Source organism: Salarias fasciatus, chromosome 16 (genome assembly GCF_902148845.1).
Source record: "Salarias fasciatus chromosome 16, fSalaFa1.1, whole genome shotgun sequence".
NCBI lineage: Eukaryota > Metazoa > Chordata > Actinopteri > Blenniiformes > Blenniidae > Salarias > Salarias fasciatus.
In genome coordinates this window covers 24,812,848-24,819,585 of record NC_043760.1, presented here as the reverse complement: position 1 = coordinate 24,819,585, position 6,738 = coordinate 24,812,848, and the positions used below count along the sequence as shown (strand labels likewise).

Sequence of the window (6,738 nt, the reverse complement as noted above, 5' to 3'; positions counted from 1 at the left end):
GACTTATAGTTATGGTGTGTTTTTTTTTTTCTGTAATAAGAAAAGGTGTTTTTTTTACGTCCTCGCTTGTCCTCTGCGTTCATATTAAACAGATGTCAACAGTGTTTTTTCATGCTGATGTAAATGTCAGATTTTAATAATGCACGGCGTATTTATTATGTAAGGGCTCTGAATTTGGAGTAGAATGCATATTGTAGACAGTTTATATAAAATGTTTATTACTGGAGAGGTTAAAGGTGCAGTAGGTAAGATTTAGGTAATGCTATTTTTGTGCTCTGGGTGGCAGTAGTGAGTCACTTCCAGTTTATGCTTAGAGCTTTATTATTATGTGCTACTTTTTTAACTGAAGGCCGAAAAGTGTTGGAGTGACTCACTGTCCCACCTTGTGACACAAAGTTGTATTACAAGCCTGATCAGCCAGCAGCTAACCGATTAATTCATAGGCTTCTCTACAACGGGCTCATGTCAGTTTTCTTCTGTTGTTATGGCGTCTTATCTTCACAATAATGCAGAGCACAGTGTTCATTAGTGTTGCTAAGTGTTAGAAGGAGGCCGTAAATCACGCACAAAGACAGGGAACGTTGTCAAGACAAGATTTTGGGTTAAACTCTGAGTGCTCCCCAGCTGGGTGAGTCAGGATGCTTTAGCTGCGCCACAGTCTCATTTAGACCAAAGAGAAATAACAGGATGTCTGGATGTGTTTTACAGAAAATACAGCCTCACCACTGTTTGCTTGTTCTTTTTTTTTTTTCTTTTTTTTTAAATCACTGCTGCAGATCGAGCCATTCATTGTTCTAAACAGTCACAGGTACTGGACTAAAAAAAACAAACAAACCAAAAAAGATAATGACAGAGGATGCTGTTTTCTTGCGACCTGCATCCAGAAAAGCAAATCATTCAGATCGACAGAATGAAATTTTACGTTGTTATTTTTGCCGCGCTGATGGATGTAATTTGGTCTGTTTGGCAGTGTTGCTGCTGCTCCCAGCAGGAAGGGAGTCCATCCTGTTGGACTGAGGCTCCTCTGCAGCATCAGGAGCAGCTGCAGGGAGGACGAAGCAAGGTCACGTCCAAAACCAGACTCGGCGCTCAGAAACGAGAGAGGCCCTGGCCCTGCGGTTTCAAGGTCTACACTGATGCACACGTCTCAGCAGAGGACAAAAAGAAAAGAAAAAAAAAAAATTGAGCTCTGCAGAGCTAATTAAGGTGTAAGCCATGCTAAAGTCCTTTCTGCCATTGTTGGCTCCGGCTCCAGACTGCCTGTCATGCTGGTGGAAGCAGGCGGCCTTCAGCGCCGTTCTGTTCGACTGATTGAGTTTAAAGCATGTAGAAGTGGATCTCGACTCAACGCTAATGTGCCAAAATGTAGCATAAAATGGGGGAGTGTACCTTTAAGTCAAATATAATCCTTGCCCCCAATCAGCCAAGTGAATGTGCTGCATTTGCATTTTTCCCAAAGTTGAGACACAAAGTTATTTAGTGCTGATTAATGACTCCACTTGTGCCTCATTGTCTATCTGACAATGCATTCCCACAGCCTTTATTAAGAGGGAGCTTGACAACCGTAAACAGACATTTTCTGTAATATAACTGTAAGAAGACTATTGATGGCGACGCGGCACGTACATGTCAATAACAGTGGCTTATGAGAGTCATGGTCCTGGCTGGGTAATGGACTTTTTCTGGAAAAAAAAAAAAAAAAAAAAACCCTTAAAGATAAAAGGATTAGCTGTGATTGCATTAAGCCTCTCAGCTTAGTCCACTTCAGCACTTCATGAGCAAAATGTGATGTTTCAGATACCGAGTGTGTCAGTGATAAAAACAAGTTCAAGCAATTTTGTGCAGTTTTGGATTCTGAGCAAGTCTCCCGTCTCGTCTTTGGAGAGGGGCGTTTGAAGAAACACTTTCTAGTCTGAGGTTTTGAATTTTTAATTTAATGTCAAGCCTTTCCAAATCAATTAATTTGTATCAGTTTGAGATTATCAGTTCCAGAATACTGAGAAACACTTTCCCTCGTCGTGTTTTCTCTGCAAACTTGGTAAAAGGCAACACAAGACTTGTGTTCATGCAGCCCACAAAATCTTATTTCATTCTCACCATCTGGTCTGCCTCATGCTCCAATTGGGATAAATATGATTAATACTTCTCGCTGTGAAACAGGGACCACATTGCAGTCAGGAAAAATTACAGAGAATCTGTTGAATCTGTTGCTAACGCTGAAATGCTGGGTGTGCTGGAAGCTTTGGAAATAGATTACATGTGTGGATCTGCATGTGGCGGTGAGGTCTCGGATACCCCCGTAGCTTTCAGTTTACATGTCACCAGTTCCTTTCTCCTCGAGAACACATGATACCCGGAGCAGCTCAGCTGGGGATGCACACAGTGTTCGGGGTGGGATGGTGGGATTGGGATGGTGGTGCGGCGGGGGGAGGGGGATTGGACTGGGTCGGCCTCGCGATGTCAGCTCTTTGGCCGTGCTGGGACTTGAGTGATTCATTGTTTAAATTACACTAACAGGATTCTTCAGGACAGTAACCGAGAGGCAGCTTTCAGCAATCCGTTTTGCTCAGTCCTCAAACTTTGCGCAATAAATGGAAAAAATATGTGGCAGTAAAAAAAAAGAAAAGAAAAAAAAAACTCCCATGCAACATGAGGAATTAGAGCCACCAGATGTTGTCTTGTTGTTGTTGAGGTTGTACGGGACAACAAGCAACATCCACTGATTGCCAAGTTCCTGTTTTCCATGTTTTGCTGACAGAGTACTTGGACCTCTAAACATTTCATTTAGCACTTACTTCACATCTGCTAATGAGATGTGAAATCTAACAACATATGCTCTGTGAAAATATGCATCTGAGAGCCATTTTCTGAAATGCATTTCCTGTTTCAAACACAGAGGAAATAAACACCGATGGCAAAAGCAATAAATATTTGAAACTTCTATGTGTTTTGAAGTCAAATATAAATGTCCGGGTTTGTTAAAAATCCACATAATTCCCCTACAGAAAAAGAACAGAAGGAGATGGCACCGCTTTTATACTAAACTCGTGCTTCACGCTTTTTCTATAATTAGTTATTAAAATACAGACAATCAGACACCTGGTAATGTGACTGTGTCCACCCTGAAAAGTGAATTCCATTAGTAGGATGTAACGGCAATTTACAGTGATGTAGCAGAAAACTAGCATGACTTGTCTTTCAAGAGAAAGTGGCCACAAAATGTCCCCCAAAAATAGAAGAAGAAGAAGAAGAAGAAGAAGAAGAAGAAGAAGAAGAAGAAGAAGACCAGGCTCTGTTTGGTAAAACTGGTGATTCACAGAGTGAAACAGCTGAGAAACCCTCCAAGTGTCGTCAACTAATCAGATCATCAGAGGATTACCTGATTATTGATGGATAACTTACGAAGGAGATCAGTTCAGTTCTTGATCTATTGATCAGTCTTGCAGGCTACAGCTCCACTGCACAAAGCATAAAAACTAACATTTAAATTTATGCTAACAATGTGCGACAAAACTTTGTGGCTCATAAATATAACAAGTGAAAACATTAAAAACATTAAAAACTGATTTTTTTTTTTTTAGATTAATTTACATGAAGATCTAAATAACTTTATTTTATTCAGTTTTCCTCTATTTCAATGATATTAGATATTTATTACAAATTAAATTCCTTCTAAATGTGTATTTTATTTCCCACTGGAGGAAGCATTGTTCTTAAAGTCAACAATTTCAGCCTTTTAGGATAATTAACTGAAAATAATGTTTCTATTACTTGAACTTGATACATTTCCCATTAAAAAAAATACATGAGTTAATTAAAAGTAAGATTATAATTATTTGGACTCCTTGTGCCTAAAAATGCATGACCTTCACATGAATCAAGATCAATGACATTACCTTGCAATTCAACATTTCATTGTGTTTTATTTGAATACTTTTAGACTTGATAAACTATTTTAATTGTATTAACACAAATAAAAACCTGCTGCTTATCAGTATTACTGGCTGCAAACAGAGAAACAGATCCAAAGCAAACTTTAAACAAAGTCGGATCAGCTTGGGGTGGAGCAAGCGAAGCCTCAGAAGAGATGACCAACAGTTTGATTCTGCACATCTGTTATAAACGTTAGGGAAAAAAAACTCTCTCCACACCCACATAATATTTAACTTCAGTTTCTTGGAAATTCAGTGACATCATCAAACTTAAAGGAAGCGTAAAGGTATAATTATTCCACTTGAACAGGTGTGTAAAAAGTCCCGTCTAATCACCGTGTTTTCCTCGCAGACACAGATATAAGAGATGGGAAACCGTCTCTCAACAACATCCTGGAAGAGCTCCACGTATGGATGATTTATTTAAAGAAAAGCAGAGGAAACTTCAGAGCAATGGACGTGAATCTGTCGGTCCGTGCTGATTGAGAGAAGCCGATTATTTTTTTCCTGGAGCTCGCTCAGCCCTCTGGGTCAGATCAGATCAAGTCAATGAACAGACACTAAACCGAACCTGAGTCCTGAAACAGAACAGGTCATAGAAATAAAACAAAAAAAAAAAAAACAAATAAAGATCAGCGTTTGATGTGCGGCGGTCATGCTCCGAGGGATGCTCTATGAAATTCTGGATTTGTTAAATAGAGATCACTGCTGTTGTACTCATCAGACCCAGCACTCTCCTCGAGAGCAAGAATCAATTCGCCTCCCCGTCTTTTTGGACGAGTGGCAGAGGTTTGATTTGTACATTAACAGCCTCCACAGGTGAAGTGCCTCGTCAGCAGCATGGAGGAAAAAACATGGCCGTCTCTAGGAATAACACTGAGCCGCGTTTGGCGAAAATAAAGTGCCGAGTGCCCGAGGAGTTTACCTCAATTACTGAGGGGAAGACGTTCCTTAACCTCATTATGTGGGCTTCTAACCTCACCTGCACCACTTGAGCGGCTCTCCGCCGCTCGCTGAGACATTAGAGACTCGCTGGAAGACAGTCAAGGCACGGTCAGACACACCACTGTCAGACTACTCAAAGTTTGCCCCGAGGGTTCACTTTTTGATCGTACACAGATACCTGCTGTATTATCGTTCTGATAAAACCCAAAATCAAGATTGCAGGACATCTGGTTGTGCAGACAGATGATTATCGAGTCTAACTTCCAATGTGATTTATTGCATGTTTTCCTGAGAGTGATGCAGAAGTTAACTGTGTTCCTTAACTTTTTCACTTTTTTTTTTTTTCATCCACATTAACCTCCTTAGAGTCTCAGTCTAAAGTTTCTGCTTTCTCCCCAAGTGGATTCGTCAGCTCTCAAAACTTTCCAGGCCGTTTTCAGTTCCGATTTAATGTGTGGCCAAGCCTATTACTTGTCCAGATCCTGGCTACTCAAGTCTGCAAATGTGTGCCACAGCAGAAACGATTTAAGAATAGCAAAAAGTTCACCTCTCTAGTTTTCATCCTTGCCTTTTTTTTTTTACTCTACCAAAGTGTGACTGACGTGTGTGTGTGCGTGTGATTAAACTTTCAATGCTGCGCTTTCATTTCTTGATGAGTTAAAACGCGAGCATTTCTCAAGATAAGGTCAAGTCTGACCGAAATCCTTGAGTTATTTCCCCTCAGTCGAGGGGTTGTACGCCCAATTCTTCAAATATGATCTCATTATTGCAAGTATGGAATTGTGTTTTCAGACTGACTCATCTATCTCACAGGATGAATTCTCATTAGGGTGGAGGAAAGCAATTCTCTCTTGCTAAATAACAAGGTTTTTATTTCTTCTTTGCTGCTTCTTGCCTGTTGGCTGCTGCGAATCCTCAGCTTAAGACTGATTTTTTTCCCTCCGCATGGTGACATAATAAAGCTACCCTGTGGTGATGAAGAAAAGCTCTTTATCACTGTTATCTGATAGAGTAGATATATAAGGCCGACACGAACTCTTTCTATCCGTTGGTTTTGTTGCTATTGTCGCTGGATGAATTGAAAAAAAAAAAGAGACTTTTTGTCTGAGTTTCCTGATGGGTTTAAGCTCATTGCCATCAATGTCAGCTCATCAAAGAGTTAAGTGTTCTTCTCGGGAGCTTTCCTTCGCTCCTGTGTAAACCTGTAAAGCAGATGAGACTCAGAGTGTGTGTCAGTGAGGTATGTGTGGGTACACACCCCGGCGAAGGGGGGAGTGCACATGCAGGCTGAACACCTTCAGCCTTCTGTCTCCTGTCTGTTTTACCTCAGGGGAGGCACCAGCTGCCTAAGAGTGATAGTCTGTTTAGCTTTAGTATTTATTCACCAGGGAGAGACACACACACCAGCGCAGCCATGGAGAAGCAGGTAAGATCTGATAAAGAAACATTTAGTAGGTTAATGGGGTTTAGATGCTGCCAGCTTGAACATTTTGCTTTCTATTGCACATATAGGCATTGCTAATTATCCCAGACTGAGCCACTGACAGGTATTGTGCTGAGTCAGAAAAGGTGACTGAAGGCCAAAATCCTCCTGCGTTAGGTTTTACATTTGAAAGACGTCAACAGATTTTAATGATTTCCCAGCACCACTCATAGCATGTTGTATGTAATAAGCCTATTTCTTCTGCTGGGGGAACAAACAGGCTGGTTTCTGCACCGTCAGGATAAAGCGAAATGAACGCAGGCATGAATGCACAGGCACAGGCAGGTTGGCTTGAAAAGACGCACCAGCACTTTATCTAAAAAAGAAAAAAAAAAAAACGGGTGAAAAGATTGTAAAATGTTTCTGAATCTGTGCGAG

The 6,738-nt window shown here is 40.8% G+C and overlaps 1 protein-coding gene across 1 annotated transcript in view; it reads left to right on the top strand.

Moving 5' to 3' along the window:
* Nucleotides 1-6,201: 6,201 nt before the first annotated feature.
* mid1 (midline 1) overlaps nt 6,202-6,738 on the top strand; it is a 30,584-nt gene continuing 30,047 nt past the window's right edge. The window contains exon 1 of the mRNA XM_030111661.1: nt 6,202-6,303. The gene's annotated coding sequence lies outside the window, so the exon portion shown is untranslated. The remainder of the gene's footprint in view (nt 6,304-6,738) is intronic.